Source organism: Salmo trutta, chromosome 2 (assembly GCF_901001165.1).
Source record: "Salmo trutta chromosome 2, fSalTru1.1, whole genome shotgun sequence".
Classification (NCBI taxonomy): domain Eukaryota; kingdom Metazoa; phylum Chordata; class Actinopteri; order Salmoniformes; family Salmonidae; genus Salmo; species Salmo trutta.
Window position 1 is genome coordinate 16,922,768 of NC_042958.1, and position 19,555 is coordinate 16,942,322.

Sequence of the window (19,555 nt, forward strand, 5' to 3'; positions counted from 1 at the left end):
CAACACCAGGTAATACATTGGTTATAAGCCGCTTTCAAGGTGATGGAACACAAGAAGTGTAAAGAAATGAAAGATACGCAGGTCATATGGCAACCATAAACCATGAACGAGAGAGCGGGGGGGGAAGAGAGAGATATTTTGCTTTGTATATGACGGTGATTTCAGCCAAGACTGAAGCTGAGTGTGTCCACTAAAGACACCATTACACCCAAATAATAATGGCCTGTGTGTGTGTTCACTCCCTCCCTCACTCCACACACTCCTCTCATTCGTCCTGTGAACGTGTGTGTGAGTGTGTGTGTGTGCGTGTGTGTGTATGTGTGTGTGTTTGAGTGCCTGTGTGTGTGTATTTTAACATACACACCACAGTCGGTGACCATTCCAGATTGCTACCATACTTTGTCATGCATTAGAATAAAGCAGAGTGCTTCTCTGTGCTACTGCTGTGATTGCTGTGTCTATGTGGTGGATTATGTTGATTAGCGTGTGAGTTTGTGTGTGTGTGCGTGCATGCGTGTTTGTTGTGTTTGTGTGTGTGTGTGCGCGCTTGTTTGCATCCGTAAGAGAATGAGAGAGAGAGTAGGAGGAAGAGAAACGAGAGAGATTGGGAGAGAGAGAGAGAGAGAGAGAGAGAGAGAGAGAGAGAGAGAGAGAGAGAGAGAGAGAGAGAGGGAGAGATTGAGGATTGAGAGAGAGAGAAAGAGAGAGACAGAGAGAGATTGGGGAGAGAGAGAAAGAGAGAGCGAGAGAGAGAGAGAAAGAAAGAAAGAGAGAGAGAGAGAAAGTACATAAAATAACACCATCACAATTTGCCATCAGCCAGCTCATTTCAGGACAACGTGACTGCAGAGAGAAAGAGTCATAGTCGATCCAGTGCCTGAAAAAGTACCCTAATGTTTTTATTCATGACCACCGCAATAACAACAGAATTACATTTTCAATGTTAATATTAGGGATGAAAATAAGGATGAAATGGACTGTTATTGTGAAAATGACTGTTTTTGTGTTTCTGTGTCTGTGTGTATGAATATGTGGGTATTGAATTGTACGTATATTTCTTTAGCTCTGTGTATATCTCTGTGTCCATATGTGCCTGTGTGTATACAGTCTGTGTGTGTATGACCTTGTATTCATGTGTGTGTCTCATCCAGATCTCATCGTAAATGTTAATTAGAGTCTAACATGTTGGGTGGGGGTCGGGGGGGCTAAGCTGACATACTATGGATCATTAAGCTATTTGATTTTGAATTTTATTTTTAAAAAATGGGATAAAATATAGATTTCGGCCTTTACTGCTAAAGCCCATAGAAATGCATTGAATAACACATTAATACATGGCAAAAAGGACAGTCAAAAAGAACGTTTTTGAAGTGTCTGTCCTAAATCTAGGAGACCGGTGTGTCAATCGACTCTAGGATTTTAGAAATGAAACACCTCTAATCATCTCAGGGTGTTACTCTGTCTCTCGGCCTCATCACCACCACTTCCGTTTGGGGCACGTGTCATATCCTGCTGGGCCAGACCACCGTAACCAGGAAGCAGGAAAAGGGTGTTCTGGAGATTAAGACACTCTTGTCTCTACGGCCTTCACCCTGACAACCAGATCTCTGCATTAAATTCCAGATGAGAGAAAGAAAGAGAGAGAGAGAGAGAGAGAGAGAGAGAGAGAGAGAGAGAGAGAGAGAGAGAGCAAGAAAGAGAGCGAAAGAGAGAGAAATAAAGTGAAAGAGAAAAATGGTTGTCAGAAAACCTCTCAATAAAATCAGAAAGAACTGCTTCAACTACACTCCTTAATATCACAATTGCCCATCATGGCTGAATACGGAAACACAACTTGAAATAGTCACTTAGTCTCAAAATATGTAATTACTCCCACTATCACCAGTATATAATGTAAACGCAAATATGTAATGACATATTCTGCACATGTGTATGAAATCAATATATGTCACCTAAAAACAACAACTCCAGAACATCGCAAATAACAGCTATTCAATAAATGTATAATATCTCCTCAGAGTATAAATCTAACCATGTAAACACATCTTGAATGGGTCAAATATTTCGGTGAAATCTACATGTGTAGCACAAATACCATTTAAAGCTAATGGCTGCATGACAAGTACTTATATCCTACACAAATATGTACATAGCCTGCATATTTCACTTTTTTCTGTTATGGAACCATAACGATAGTATCAACAGGCTTTCATTGGCTCGCCTCTTAACCCTCAGTGCTTGGTCCTATTCACATCAACCAGCCACTTACACTTTGTATTTTGCCACTAACCTTAACGATCCTAAGTCCTAATGATCTATTAAACTCAGTCCTAACAATCAATTAATAGAGCTCTGAGGATGGCATAGTCGGCTGTTCATTAATAATTGCGACTGAGGTGGCTCTTGAAGGTAATCAATGGAGAGATTCTGCTGGATCTTGAGCTGTAACCTTGAGATCTGAGTGCTTTGGGCTAAGGTATGATACAGCAATATAGTATACATATAGTACATACAGTATGAATTACACACACACACACACACACACACACACACACACACACACACACACACACACACACACACACACACACACACACACACACACACACACACAAACACACACACACACACACACACACACACACACACACACACACACACACACACACACACACACACACACTATACCAGCCAAGAGCAGACCTAATTTGATAAGTCTGTCCCTGTTGTCATCCCCTGTTGTCCCCTGAATCCCTCAGATCAGAGGTGTGAAGATACTGGTGACAAATCCACTATAGGTCCAGTCACCAGCCCAGCCACCAGCCCAGTCACCAGCCCAGCCAACAACCAGCAGCCCAGCTAGCAGCCCAGTCACCAGCCCAGCCACCAGCCCAGTCACCAGCCCAGCCAACAACCAGCAGCCCAGCTAGCAGCCCAGTCACCAGCCCAGCTACAAGCCTAGCCACCAGCTCAGTCACCAGCCCAGCCAACAGCCAGCAGCCCAGCCAGCAGCACAGTCACCAGCCCAGCTACAAGCCCAGCCACCAGCCCAGCCAGCAGCACAGTCACCAGCCCAGCCACCAGCCCAGCCAGCAGCACAGTCACCAGCTCAGCCACCAGCCCCGCCACCAGCCCAGCCAGCAGCCCAGTCACCAGCCCAGCCACCAGCCCAGCCAGCAGCACAGCCACCAGCCCAGCCACCAGCCCAGCCACCAGCCCAGCCAGCAGCACAGCCACCAGCCCAGCTACAAGACCAGCCACCAGCCCAGCCAGCAGCACAGCCACCAGCCCAGCTACAAGCCCCGCCACCAGCCCAGCCAGCAGCACAGCCACCAGCCCAGCTACAAGCCCAGCCACCAGCCCAGCCACCAGCCCAGTCACCAGCCTAGCCACCAGCCCAGCCACCAGCCCAGCCACCAGCCCAGTCACCAGCCCAGTCACCAGCACACTCACCAGCCCAGCCACCAGCCCAGCCACCAGCCCAGCCACCAGCCCAGCCACGAGCCCAGTCACCAGTCCAGCCAGCAGCCCAGTCACCAGCCCAGCCACCAGCCCAGTCACCAGCCCAGCCACCAGCCCAGCCACCAGCCCAGCCACCAGTCCAGCCACCAGCCCAGGCACCAGCCCAGCCACCAGCCCAGTCACCAGCCCAGCCACCAGCCCAGCCACCAGCCCAGCCACCAGCCCAGCCACCAGCCCAGTCACCAGCCCAGCCAGCAGCACAGCCACCAGCCCAGCCACCAGCCCAGCCAGCAGCACAGCCACCAGCCCAGCTACAAGCCCCGCCACCAGCCCCGCCAGCAGCCCAGCCACCAGCCCAGCTACAAGCCCAGCCACCAGCCCAGCCACCAGCCCAGTCACCAGCCCAGCCACCAGCCCAGCCACCAGCCCAGCCACCAGCCCAGTCACCAGTCCAGCCACCAGCCCAGCCACCAGCCCAGCCACCAGCCCAGTCACCAGCACAGTCACCAGCCCAGCCACCAGCCCAGTCACCAGCCCAGTCACCAACCCAGTCACCAGCCCAGTCACCAGCACAGTCACCAGTCCAGACAATTATTATCATTGTTGGATTACATCCTTGCTTTGCTAATAACGGAAGCAAAAGTATTTGGACAAATTCAGAAATTCACTTACATCTGTATTAAAGTAGTCAAAAGTCTAGTATTTGGTCCCATATTCATAGCACACAATGACTACATCAAGCTTGTGATTAGACACTTGTTGTATGCATTTGCAGTTTGTTTCAGATTATTTTGTGCCCAATAAAAATGAATGTTAAATAATGTATTGTGTCATTTTGGAGTAACCTTTATTGTAAATAAGAATATAATATGTTTCTGGCCTCCTGAGTTGCGCAGCGGTCTGAGGCACTGCATCGCAGTGCTGAGGCGCCACTACAGCCTGGGGTTCCACCCCCATCGGAGCATAATTGGCCCAGCGCCGTCCGGGTTAGGAGAGGGTTTGACCGGCAAGGCTTTCCTTGGCTTGTCGTGCTTCAGTGGCAGGCCAGGAACCTGCAAACTGACTTCGTTGTCACTAGAACAGTGTTTCCTTTGACACATTGGTGCGGCTGACTTCCGGGTTAATCGAGCAGTGTGTTAAGAAGCAGCACGGCTTGGCGGGTCATGTTTCAGAGGATACATGTCTCGACCTTCACCTCTCCCGAGCCTGTTGGAGAGTTGCAGGGACTACACAAGGTCGTAACTACAAAATGGGATGAATATTATCCAATAAATAAAAGGAATATGTTTCTTAACACTTCTACATTAATGTAGATACTACCATGATTACGGAAAACCCTGAATGAATTGTGAATAATGATGAGTGAGAAAGATACTGAGGCACAAAGATCATACCCCCAAGACATGCTAGCCTCTCACAATTACATTAACAGTGGAGGTATTTTTGGGTTGGTATGAAACTCATAACCTCTGTAACTTTCTCCCTCATCCTTATTCCAGATTCATTCAGGATTATCCAATCATGGTAGCATTCACATTAATGTAGAAGTGTTCAGATACATATTTATTCTTATTTACACATATTTAAATACTTTTGGACCTCGTGGTATGTATTACTGATAGAGAAAGGTACAGATGAGAGACTTAAAACAAGACAATCGAGTTATAGATTGTGGTGAGTTAAATCAATACACTTTAAAGAGTGCCTAACCCTAACATATATATTAATTTAACAGAGCAAGTCAGTTAAGAACAAATTCTTATGTACAATGACAGCCTAGGAACAGTGGGTTAACCTGTTCAGGGGTAGAAAGACATATTTTTACCTTGTCAGCTCGGGGAATCGATCTAACAACCTTTCAGTTACTGGCCCAACACTCTAACCACTAGGCTACCGGTCACCCACAGGTGACCAATAGGCCCTTGCAACCCCAGGTTTGATATCAGCATAAATAGAAACCCTCTTAAACCTAACCCAAACCCTAGCCCTTACCCTAACCATAACCCAAACCATAAACCTAACTCCTAACCCTAATCCTAACTCTTAACTTAAACCTAAGTACTAACCACTTACCCTAACCCTAATTGTAACCCTAACCCTAATTGTAAACCTAGCCCTAATTGTAAACCTAGCCCTAATTGTAACCCTAACCCTAATTGTAACCCTAACCCTAATTGTAACCCTAACCCTAATTGTAACCCTAACCCTAATTGTAAACCTAGCCCTAATTGTAAACCTAGCCCTAATTGTAACCCTAACCCTAATTGTAACCCTAGCCCTAATTGTAAACCTAGCCCAAAACCTAACCCATCTACAAGCTCTCACAGTCTCACGTCAGAATTAGACGTTCATTCATGTTTCTCAAACATAACATTTTGAAGTTATTCCAAACGTCTAATTTCGAAGTGTTTAGTGTTAAGTATAGGCATTAACTCAACATGTTTAAGGTCACGGCTAAATGTATGAATTAACTCACAATTCTTAAGGTTAGGCATTATCTCCGAATGGTTAAGGACAGGCTTAAAACAAAACATTTCAGAAACAACTTTCTATTACTGAATGTTTTGCTGATACCATCCGCCATTCCCTCACTGTTGCCCCTTGTGGCCGGTTTCCACGTCCTCTCCTGACGTCCTCAGACATGGATGGACGTCAAATACCGACTTCTATCACAGATGACCTGCCTGCTTAAAATAGCCTTTGTCCTCATGGGGATGTGGGAAATGTCCCAACAAGGGAGAATTTTCCTTGTTTTACTATCTTTGTGGACACACACACACACATGAGAGGGGAGGAAACAAATTAGACTGGGCACGCAGGGGCTGAGACCTCCATGTCACACCGTGGTCATTAGGAGTGTGTGTGTTTGTGTGTGTGTGTGTGTGTGTGTGTGTGTGTGTGTGTGTGTGTGTGTGTGTGTGTGTGTGTGTGTTTGTGTGTGTGTGTGTGTGTGTGTGTTTGTGTGTGTGTGTGTGTGTGTGTGTGAGATAGAAAGAAATAGAGAGAAGTGGAGAAGTGAAGAGGAGAAGAGGAGAAAGATCCTACCTGTGTTTCAGTAGAACCTTTATCGTTGCCCTGTAATCTCCCTGAGGGTATCAAAGCAGACAGCCATCCCTACAACAACACCATATCCCTACATCCCAGAGATGAGTGTGTGTCGGGGCCTTTGGAGTGGCTGGGGGAGAGGGGGAGGAAGACCCAGGGGTGTTAGCTAAAGCTACCCTGAAGAGATGCTCTGAGGCTGGGCTCGGGTGACAGGTTGGACTGGGTGATGTGCCAAAGCCCTGATCCTGTCTCAGTCATTCCAAAGGCCCCAGTGTGTGTCAGGCTCTATTAACCTGGAGTAGTCTTATCATATTTATCAGTCAGATCACACACATCAGATACCTACACCTTGTCAGATTTGGTGTGTGTGTTGTGTGCGTGCGTGTGTGTGTCTCGGGACCTTCACACAGATCAGATTCCTTTGGTTTGATCAGATTTTAGTGCTTTATTAGATTTAGGGTATCAGAGGCTATGGAGATGTGATGGAGTCAGTGACAGCTAGGATAGACACAAATACAGATGAAAACACACACTGGGAAACAAATATGAAAAGGATTGCCTGTTCCTCATTCTTATCCACACACATGAGGAATCTTCCCTGAGACCTGAAGACTTGCATTAGCCCCCTGAAGTAATACCTAAGGTCTATGACAAAACATACTATTGTAGCCAAAAGGTTAGAGCATGACAACAACATTGACAACATTATAATACAGCAAAAAATGTTTTTATAAATATATACTGAACAACAAAATATAAATGGAACTTGGAACAATTTCAAAGACTTTACTGAGACATTTGTGCACACAATTTGAGAGAAGCTTTTTGTGTGTATGGAAAATGTATATTTTTGTTCAGCCATGTTACTAGCTATATTTCCTGACAAAATGTGATACTTTGACATTCTTTGTTTTTGTAATTGTCTGAGTTTACTTCGACTTGTTCAGGATTTCTTCTTCGCCTTCAATAAATATGGATATTTTGATTTAGGGGATATAGTGGGTTAGCTTAGAGCCAGCCAGATAACCACACGCACACACACACACACACACACACACACACACACACACACACACAGAGAGAGACTTTTTGCTCCAGCAATCCCAACCCTCATCAACATCCCTCTCTGAAAATCACTGCACCTCGGAAAAGCCATTCCAGCTGCCGAGCCGTTCAGGATTCATATTCCTATTTACTGTCTGCATTGCTCCCCATCACACACACACACACACACACACACACACACACACACACACCACACACACACACACACACACACACACACACACACACACACACACACACACCATAACCATCCCAACAACCCATTGGGGTCAGGCTCATGAATAAAGGAGGGAATTAGAGAGGACCTGGAGAAGAGAGAGAGAAATGGGGAGGGAGGTGGGGAGAGGGGAGGTGGAGAGAGAGTTGCATCTCCTCTAAAATGACCTTTGTGTCAGTCGTTTGCTGCATTTCGAGATATGGGATGTGTCTATCTACATAGGGATTATATAGGTGGTGCCATGTCATTATGACTGTTTATATCTAGAGGGATATATATATATATATATATATATATATACAGGGAGAAAGAGAGAGAGAGAGAGAGAGAGAGAGATAGAGAGAGGAAATGAGAAAAGGAGAGGAGGAGAGAGGAGGTGTGTTTCAATATAGGGATTATAGGTGGAGGAAAGTCACTATGCTATAATCCTGAAGGAACCAGCATCACTGAAGCACCTGCAAGTTATCATGCAACCCAAACACCAACCCAACCCCATGCAGCCCCAGCCCCAGCCCCAGACCTAGCCCTAGCTCAGCCCAGTGTAGCTAGACAGGCGTGAAGCTAACAGTTGTTGGGGTGGGGTGGCGGGGTAATTCAACAGCAGTTATGAATTACTGTTTACCCCCCCGCCCCCGCCCCCTCTCCTCTCCCCCTCCCCTCGCGCCCACGCACGAGACACAACCATACTGAAAGTCATCAGCCTGTGACTACCATTCTCTTTAACAAGATATGAGAGAAGGAGAGAGAGAGAGAGAGAGAGAGAGGGAGAGAGAGAGAGAGAGAAAGAGAGAGAGAGAGAGAAAGAGAGAGAGAAGAGATAGAGAGCAAGAGTGAGAGTGAGAGAGAGAGAGAGAAAGAAAGAAAGAATGAAAGAAAGAAAGAAAGGGAGGGAGGGAGGAATGAGGATCACTGCGAATTGGAGAGAGAATGAGAGACAGAAGGGTGGTACAGGGAGGGATATGATTGGTTTCTATCCAGGCAAACAGAAAAAAGAGAAAAAGAAGAACACCAACAGGAGCAGTAAAAATCTCCCAGAGAGCACTGGGGCAATACACACCACAGCCAGCCTGTTTCTCAGCAGCACAGATAATAACTATGTTTTATAATGTGTGTGTGTGCTCCTGTTCAGCGCGTGTGTGTGTGTGACATTGGGTCGAGAAGCAGCTACCCTAGCACAGATAATAACACTGTTTCATAATGTTGCATATATATTCAGGCCAATTCCCCTCAGGGAGATGAAATAATAACGCTGGCCATTTCCCTCTCCTAGCGGGCGGCCATTTTATAGTCCTCATTCTCAGCATGGACATCAACACTCCCTGGCCCTCGCCTAATGGACGCTGCCGCTAAGACCCACTGACATTGCAGTGTCTGAAATGTGAAATGAGTATCTCTCGCCCCATGGTCCAATATAGATATGGGGAGTATGTTTATGATTAATCCTTTTGCAATTTTATGTTGTCATTTCTGATGATTGTCCATATTATGGGAAATTGACACACTATGGGGAAATGGTGGCATATGGTTAGGAAAATAAAACAAAAACACGCAAACCTAAGAGATGATAAACTATTGGTATGTGCTTATCGAAGTGGTGGTGGTTGAAATCCCACTAGCCAAGCATTGTTGTGAAGACTGTCCAATCAAGGACAAATTCTGACCTTCAATGTTTCAAGCACATAATTAGGAATGATAATACTTTTATAGGATCTGTATAGTTTCAAGGCTATGTAATTTTAACCCTTTGAAGATTAAAGGAAAACTCCACCCAAAAACGACTGTATCTTTTGGCATTTGTTTCATTAGTCCACTGTTGATACAGTCCCACAATGTTTTGTGTGTCAGCAGTCAAGTTGACAAGATATTGGACTTTCAAGAAGCAAAGTGTCACATGCCACCATCATCATTCTTGAAAGTCCAATATCTTGAAAACGTGACTGCTGACATGCTATTTTCATAGTTCTCTTCTGGAGTTCTTTGTGGATAGATTCGGAGGTCCTCTGGTGTCGTACATTTCAGAATGTTACACCCCGTCTGAATATCGATAGTTTTCATTCTAAGCCATCCATATCCACTGGCACTGTTGTCCATTAAAAGTGTACAAAGTACAATCATCATCCTGGCTAGTCAATCACAACCAGAGTCGCAAACAAAAGGTTATGAGGTCGAGGTGTCTGAGTTCCAAGTGAAAGCTCAGTCTTCTTATGTTATAGCAAGCTCTTCTTCTCCCCATCTCTTGTGAAGTCTAAATGCTGCTCACTCTACCTATGGCTCTTCCTATCCCTTACCTTCTCAATTATTCAACAATTGGATCTCTCTCTGGCCTTTCAAACCTTTGAAACATACTCTATATCACACAAACATGCCTGGCTTGATGTCTTACCATTGTTATGTGTTTGTTCCTGCCCTGTTGCATCCCATAAGGTTGGAGAAACAAAGGGGAGACTACTTCAATGATTATCGATTTCTGCTTTGGATTGTATAACTAACTGAAAGAAAGTGAGAAAGAACTGTTTCCATATCAGTGTTGAACGTGGTGATTTGTAAAATTGACTTTTTTCGATCATATATCAATAAACACTTCTCATCTTTCCAAAAAATCTCGAAGCTTTTTGATCAATAACCACACCATGCATTCTAACCTGGATATGAGACTGCAGACGGAGAGATCTAAGGTGATGGATACAGAGAGACAGAGAGACAGAGGACCCACTGGGCAAAAACTGGTTGAATCAACGTTGTTTCCACGTCATTTCAACCCTAAAAAAAAAATCCATGTGATAACGTTGAATCAACATGGAAAACAAATTTGAAAAAAGTCATCAAATTAAGAGAATTTCATATATTTTTCACCCAAATTGTAACCTAAAGCCAATGACAGGGTGAAATGTTTTGTTGATTTCATGTTGAATTCACGTTAGTTGACTACTCAACCAAATGTAAATCAAAACTAGACGTTGAACTGACATCTGTGCCCTGTGGGGAGAGCCTCCACTACTCAGAAGTCAGTGTGGATCGCAGGGTTCCATCCAAGACAATCATATAATGTATCATTCATAGTGTCAGACCGCTGTCTCTCTGCATTTCTGTGGAAACCTGCTCTTCCATGAACAGGAAGCTAGCCCAAATATTCACCACCCACTGGGCACAGATGTCACTTCAACATCTATTCCACGTTTGTTCAACGTCATTTCATTGAAAAACAACGTAGATTCAACTAGTGTGTGCCCAGTGGGCACTAACTACCATCACATATCTCTACTCAAACTGCGTCTTTGACATGAAATATGGATGATGAAAATACACTCAAACACACACATCCACACATGCATACACATGAATACAGTCCATTTACAGAAATTAAAAATACACATTAACGACTCACAGAGCATTGGAGCTTAGTCACATTGTACACTCAAATCAAGTTGAAAGTACACATACAGTACCAGTCAAAAGTTTGGACACACCTACTCATTCAAGGGTTTTTCTTTACATTCACTATTTTCTACATTGTATAATAATAGTGAAGACATCACAACTATGATTGAAGACATATGGAATCATGTAGTAACCAAAAAAGGGTTAAACAAATCAAAATATATTTTATATTTGAGATTCTTCAAAGTGGCCACCCTTTGCCTTGATGACAGCTTTGCACACTCTTGGCATTCTCTCAACCAGCTTCATGAGGTTGTAACCTGGAATGCATTTACATTAAAATGTGTGCCCTGTTAAAAGTTAATTTGTGGAATTTCTTTCCTTCCTAATGCATTTTAGCCCATCAGTTGTGTTGTGACAAGGTGGGGGGGTATACAGAACATTGCCCTATTTGGTAAAAGACCAAGTCAATATTGTGGCAAGAACAGCTCAAATAAGCAAAGAGAAACAACAGTCCATCATTACTTTAAGACATGAAGGTCAGTCAATATTGAACACTTCAAGAACTTTGAAAGTTTCTTCAAGTGCAGTCGCAAAAACCATCAAGTGCTATGATGAAACTGGCACTCATGAGGACCGCCACAGGAAAGGAAGATCCAGAGTTACCTCTGCTGCAGAGGATATGTTCATTAGAGTTAACTGCACCTCAGATTGCAACCCAAATAAATGCTTCACAGAGTTCAAGTAACAGACACATTTCAACATCAACTGTTCAGAGGAGACTGCGTGAATCAGGCCTTCATGGTTGAACTTCTGCAAAGAAACCACTACTAAAGAACACCAATAAGAAGAAGAGACTTGCTTAGGCCAAGAAACACGAGCAATGAACATTAGACCTGTGGAAATCTGTCCTGTATTTGTGAGATGCAGAGTAGGTGAATGGATGATCTCCGCATGTGTAGTTCCCACCGTGAAGCATGGAGGAGGAGGTGTGATGGTGTGGGGGTGCTTTGCTGGTGACACTGTCAGTGATTTATTTAGAATTCAAGGCACATTTAACCAGCATGGCTCCCATCTGGTTTGTGCTTACCGGGACTATCATTTGTTTTTCAATAGGATAATGACCCAACACACCTCCAGGCTGTGTAAGGGCTATTTGACAATGAAGGAGAGTGATGGAGTGCTGCATCAGATAACCTGACCTCCACAATCACCCGATCTCAACCCAGTTGAGATGGTTTGGGATGAGTTGGACCGCAGACTGAAGAAAAGCAGCCAACAAGTTTTCAGCATATGTAGGAACTCCTTCAAGACTTTTGGAAAGCATTCCAGATAAAGATGGTTGAGAGAATGCCAAGAGTGTGCAAAGCTGTCATCAAGGCAAAGGGTGGCTATGTTGAAGAATCTAAAATCTAAAATATATTTTGATTTGTTTTATGCTTATTTGACTTCTACATGATTACATATACTCTATGTTATTTCATAGCTTTGATGTCTTCACCATTATGCTACAATGTAGAAAATAGTTTAAAACATTAAGAAAAAGCCTTGAATGAGTAGGTGTGTCCAAACTTTTGACTGGGGCTGTATGTGTTAAACCCTCAAACCCTCACTTTAACCAAGGTCTCATCTGTTCACATAAAGACTTAATTCTTCAGAGTATTAGAATGTACCTTTTCCTATCCTGTCTCGTTTTAAGCCCTTTGCTGTGGATTGAGGCTGTGAGTCACTGGAGTGAAAAGGGAATGCTGTCCCTGGAACGTTTGACCTCGGAATTTACTAATGAACACTGGGAGCAATCAGTTCCTTTGAATATGGACCAAAATTATCCCTCATCTGTGAACCCAATCACAGGCTGCTGCCATTAACCTGCTCTGTCTAGGGGGCATGTGTGTGTGTGTGTGTGTGTGTGTGTGTGTGTGTGTGTGTGTGTGTGTGTGTGTACGTGTGCAGGGGCGCAACTTTGGTTTTAGAAGTGGGGGGACATAAACTGGCGGTGGGTCTGGGTGTCTTCCCCCAGGATTCTTTTGGGCCATCTATAGTTAATTTCCTGCATTTCTACACAGTTCACTATGCCGTCCCTATTTAGAATAACAAAAGTAAGCAAAAATACCCAGAGTCATCAAGGTAGATACTATAAGAGATCATTATTAAATATGTTTAAGTGATTGACAAGACTGAACTAGATCAAAGGTAATTCAATAATCGATATTGTGTTGCACCTTTAACCAATAGCCTAACAAATGAACAGCTCTTTAAAAAATACAAAGACTTTTGATTGTCTTTATTAAGACATCCTCTATATAAAATTTCAACCAGACCACCAGGCCAGCCCGAGCCGCATGCAGGCCCAACCTCCACCGGTCCAGTTCATAACTCAACTCTCTCAACACAATTTCCTTCTAACTTTAAAAAAACATTTCCAAAGGGAAAGTTTTGGAAACAAAAGTAAAATAAAAAAAACACATACACCTCAAATATACATTAACACACAGAAACAGCAAATTCTCCATGTAATTAATCTCATAGGCCTAATAGTACTGTAGAGCTCTTTTTACTTGCACACAATATAGCTGTGTCACCCCATCCTGCCCCTAGGGGTCCACCACCCTGCAGCGCCCCAACCCAACACACCCCACTCAGCTTTAGGATCTTAAAGAAACATACATTATTGGTTTCGGGTGTGTTAGGCCAAGGCTAGAGTGACAATCTACAAGATGGCAGAAACCCAGGGCCAGGACTGAGCTGCCCAGCAGCTAGGGATTGCCTAAATAGGTATCTCCCCTGACGTGGGCATGTTTTCAATGGAGATTCCTTTAGTCATACTCTATTCCATATAAGGCATCCAGACCTTATGAAAGTTTCCCAGTATACACTTCATCTTGTAATAAATAAAATCTAGTGATACATAACTTGACATTTCTGCCATTCATTGTGACATTGTGGGGGGATAATCAACCTTCCAATTAATGGCAATGCATTTCTAAGCCGTTATAAATACTTGGTTACACAGTTTCTTCTGATTACAGTCTCCAGTATCAACATTTCCAAGAACACAAAAACAGGGAAAAGGGATCATCTGTAGACATGCTGAGATAAAATAACACACACACTCTTTGTCAGAATTCAGCCAGCCTTTAGAAGACCATGGCATATGTAAATTAGTCCCCTTTGGTGTTTTACACCTCCAGCAGAGGAATTACATTTCCGCGTGCATGCAATTCAGTTTCACCATACGTTCTATGGATTGTCTTAACTAGTCATATGAACATGACTGGGCAGTCAAACACATATGTATCCATTCATCATCACCAATACCTTCTACCAGGTCTTCCTCACATTTTTGTTTTATGTGTTTTGTGTCATTGGGGAAAGCCTCTATCAACCCTTGGTACAGTTTGGAAATCAACTTTAGAGGTTTGTCAGACTGCCTTAAAACAGTTTCAATCTTTGACGTATCTGGCTTGTCCAGTGTTTGCTGCACAGAGAGAATAAAGTGTTTCATTGATTCACCTCCGCTCTGTCACAGACTGGCTTCCCTGGCTGCTTGACCATGCTGAGACCTCTGTCACCATTTGATCCTCCTAAGATGAGGCATGACAAAGAATTACCTTGGTGTACATTTATACATTATATCATCCAATGATAGAACCAATGGTTCAATAATTGAAAGGACCATTATTCCCAGATCCCAGACAGTAGCTACTGTAGGTCTAGCCATCAACTCAAGATGGAACTTTATATCATTCACTGATATTGTTAATATACTGCAAAATTCATTTGAGCTCTGTAGACTGGTCTTCCCTGGCTGTCCGACCCTGCTGGGACACCTGTCACAATCTGATCCTGCTAAGACATGATGAGCATAGTGTTGTGTACTGACGGTGCACCATGATAGTGTAGCCTGTAGAGGTGTTTATTACTGTCAGTGTGAAAAGTAGGGAATTAGCTAGGGAAACTGACAGATCAAAAACGTTACATTGCTATACTGACTAGTAAAAACTCACATTGCACTGAAAAAACATCAGAATATCAGTCTTCAATCGTTTGGCCGCTGCTTTCATCGTTTGATTCCGGTTTGGTGTGATTGAGGCAAAAATAAGAGCAAACCTTAGCCAACTTTTGGCTAGCTCTCTCTCTAACAGTACATCAACTGGCGAAAGCTAGCCAAGTTAATTTACTTCTGTTGAAATGGGACAAAACAAAGGCTTCAAAACATTTCCATCAAAACAACAGCTGTTAGATAGTAATAATAGTAATCTCATATCGCTATCTGACAGATAGCTAGAGAATAGAGCTGAACTGGCTGTGGTAGCTAGCTAGCTACTAGCTACTAGCTAGCTACTAACTAGCTAATTAATTCACTTCAGTTGAGAGGGGATGAAACTAGCTAACTTTACATATCAGTTACACTAGCTACTAGCTCAGCACTGGGAATAAACACTAGTTTAGTTTTTTTTGGTTAAATTAAACAGCAGCTACCTTTGCCAGCTACATCAGTCAGCTAAAGAGTAGCCAGTTTCTGCTCTGCTTGCTTTTACAACTCGGAGAAAGGAGCGCAACACATACGCTTCTTCTTCTTCTTCTTTTTCTTCAACGTGCTTTAATGTTGGTTGGGCTTCAATAAAGGTTGCATTACTGTCACCTACTAGAGTGGAGCATAACTTAAATCAACAAATACCCTACCATCTAACCCTACTCTCATTAAAAACCCACCACCCTACTCCACTATTTAAATATATCTAGTCCTACCTCAGACCTACAGCCTGAAAAGACGGGACACCACCACTCTCCACTCTCTGTAACTCTTCTGACATCAAGTCTCATCCACCCAAATACTTCTCTGCAGCTGCCACCACAACCTCAATTTTCTGCTACTTACATTCCATCCCTGCAGCACAGTGTATAACCATTGCTATAAACACAAAAAATATCACTTGTTGGCCTATCCCTGTGTACTGGTACAGATCTACTACTCACACCACTCCTCTCACGATCCCTTCACCTTCACCCATCTTCCTCTACTTTCTTCACTGCCATAGCATATGACAACTTCTGCACTACTCTAACCCTGGAAACCTCAACCTGCCTCTCTCACTCTGGACATTTCTGATCCCCAGCCACATGGGCACCCCTACAATTAACACATATCACTACTTTCCCCAATGTTGCACATTCCTTTGTCTCCTGCTCTTCTGCACACTTCTCACACCTAGGAACCTCCCTCCTACACACTGCTGCCACATGCCCATAAGCTTGACACCTGTATCAACGTAATGTATTCAGCACAAAAGCTTGTACGGGATAACTCATATATCCTAACATTTGTATTTGCATTTATTAAGGATCCCCATTAGCTGCTGCCAAGGATTAGCTGCTGTTGCTATACTCTTCCTGGAGTATAGCAACATTAAGACAGTTATATACAGTTTAAAATATTACATTTCATAACACTTTCACCAATACATTTAGTGTGTTCCCTCAGGCCACTACTACACTATCCCATATTTACAATACAACAACCATGTCTACGTTTGTGTATCTTATCATGTGCGTGTCTTATCATGTGTATATATGTCTGTGCCTGTGTGTCTCTTCACAGTCTCCGCTGTTCCATAAGGTGTATTTTTATGTTTTTTAAATCTGATTCTACTGCTTGCATCAGTTACCTGATGTGGAATAGAGTTCCATGTAGTCATGGCTCTATGTAGTACTGTATGCCTCCCATAGTCTGTTCTTGACTTGGGGACTGTGAAGAGACCTCTGGTGGCATGTCTTGTGGGGTATGCATGGGTGTCTGAGCTGTGTGCTTGTAGTTTAAACAGACACCAGGTGCCTTCAGCATGTCAACACAAAAACAAGTAATTACATCACTTTGTCGAGTCAACATCAAAACTCAAAAGAACAGACAACGACTCTTCTGTTTCAGCACTCACACCACCCTGCCTGCGTCTCACCAAACGACGAGCATCACAAACACCGGGAATATTCCCCTTCAGTTGGTCAACTTTCACATTTACCACTTCTCCAGTAATTATTCCTTTCAGTGAAGCCCTTTTCTTGAGTGCAAAACAATTCACATCTCCTGTCCCCATTCATTTAACGTGGAGCTCCTGCTCCCTCTAACCAGCAGAAACACAAACTATTGTCACCAGACCACTTCTGGTTACCTTCACTGATTCCACAGCACTCAACTCTGTTTTCACCCACCCTGAAACCACAAATGGATCAGCCAAAAGGCAAAAGTCCACATTTCCCCAAAATGTCACTCCTACTGTCACAGACCCATGTTTATCCTGACCCTCGGTGCAAGCCTCGGGCTCTGAGAACTTCACCACACCTACCACCTCCAATACTTCACCTTCATTCACTTCCATTCCTCCTCCCATCTTCGATCCGGTGTACAGCTCACTCTGCTTACACTTTCTACCATTCTTCTTTAACAAACCATCTCCCTTTTTTCCGTCATTATCACCCTCTTCCTCCTTCTCTCTCTTCGAAATCCTCTGCCTCTCTTTTTCGCCTGATGATATAATTGTACTTCCCCTAACATACATCTCGTTCTTGCCCTCTCAAGGGACGCCATTCATTTACATTTACGTCATTTAGCAGACACTCTTATTCAGAGCGACTTACAAATTGGTGCATTCACCTTATGATATCCAGTGGAACAAGCACTTTACAATAGTACATCTATATCTTTTTTTTGGGGGGGGGGTAGAAGAATTACTTTATCCTATCCCAGGTATTCCTTAAAGAGGTGGGGTTTCAGGTGTCTACGGAAGGTGGTGATTGACTCCGCTGTCCTGGCGTCGTGAGGGAGCTTGTTCCACCATTGGGGTGCCAGAGCAGCGAACGGTTTTGACTGGGCTGAGCGGGAACTGTGCTTCCGCACATTCCCCTCGCAACCTGGGCAACCCCCCGATAGCAAAGTTCAATCGTCTCCTGCATGAATATTTGTTGACAAACTTAGGAGTCCTTTCAAAAGAACCGCGCGTCTACGATCTTGTGAGAGGAGCCTGGATCCTACCTCAACACATACACACAGACAGCAACTGCCTATATTCAACTAGTGGTGGGGAGAACTCCAAAAGAATCATAGACTCCTTGCCCGTCAACTACCGGTGTCAACTCCCATTTCTGGGTGTCACAATTCGATTCAGCTGGGAATCGACTCCTCGATTCAGTATTTTTGCAGCGGAGGAAACTATTTTCCGTAGTCTACTTCGAGAAGACAAACTCACATCTTTCACAGCAAAGAGTGAGCTAGCGAGGGAGGGAGAGACAGATGAGAGGGGCACAGGCAGACATAGGTAGGGTTGGCCACCAGGCAGACAGTCAGAACTGTGCTTCGGTAATCAAAAGATGTAGGCTATAGGCTATCGCAGTGCTGTATTTTGCAATTGTTTTGGCTTGCAATGGCTCGTGCAAGTTCACTAAAGTAGGGGTTATCAATGAATAGGCTAAGCTATTATTTTACACACAACAGACCAAACACACACTAGTGTTTTTCATAGAGAAGAGAAAGATGAACAGGCGAGGGAAAGAAAATCGAGGCAGACAGACAGACAGTCAGAACCATGCGCATAGGCTATTATCTTGGTAATCTGTATCTAGCTATGCCTCGTCAATTCACCAAAAGGGTATAAAAGTATACAGTGCCTTCGAAAAGTATTCAGACCCCTTGACTTTTTCCACATTTTGTTACATTACTGTCTTAATCTAAAATATATCAAATAGTTTTTTTTCCTCATCAATCTACTCACAATACCCCATAATGACAAAGCAAAAACAGGTTTTTAGTCATTTTTGTTAATTTATTATAAATTAAAAGCTGAAATTTCACATTTACATATGTATTCAGACCCTTTACTCAGTACTTTGTTGAAGCTCCTTTGGCAGGCATTACAGCCTTGAGTCTTCTTGGGCATTGTAACGACTGTCGTGAGAGAGAGTGGACCAAAACGCAGCGGAGTTAGTGTTCGTCATATTTAATTAAGAAAGAACACTATACAAACAAAACAAGAAAAAACCGACAGCCAAACAGTCCTGTCAGGTGAAACACAATGACAGAAACAATTACCCACAAAACCCCAACGGAAAAACATGCACTTATGTGTGACTCCCAAACAACAACAACAAACTTCAGCTGTGCCTGATTGGGAGCCACACACGGCCCAAAACAAAGAAATACAAAAACATAGAAACAGAACATAGAACGCCCACCCAATGTAACACCCTGGCCTAACCAAAATAAAGAACAAAAAAAAACCTCTCTATGGCCAGGGCGTTACAGGCATGACACTATAAGCTTGGTACACCTGTATTTGGGGAGTTTCTCCCATTCTCCTCTGCAGATCCTCTCATGCTCTGTCAGGTTGGATGGGA